A 238-nucleotide genomic window follows, 5' to 3' on the forward strand; every position below is an offset into this window, starting at 1 on the left:
GGCGTATAGGAATACTTTCCTTTAAGGTTTTATTTGCCCTCACTTCTCAAAGTTTGCTAATGAGTTTTAAATGGCAAATTACCCCCAAGATAACCCTTGAACATAATATCCAGCAAAAAATATTGAGTTCCAGAATAATATATTAATCCGTATTTTCTGAAGTCCATCATATAAAGACAGGGATGCATCCATCCTCTTTAAGTGTTACAACCTTTCACATAAAGATACCTTTTTAATT

This window comes from Morus notabilis, unplaced genomic scaffold (assembly GCF_000414095.1).
Source record: "Morus notabilis unplaced genomic scaffold, ASM41409v2 Scaffold1335, whole genome shotgun sequence".
NCBI classification, from domain to species: domain Eukaryota; kingdom Viridiplantae; phylum Streptophyta; class Magnoliopsida; order Rosales; family Moraceae; genus Morus; species Morus notabilis.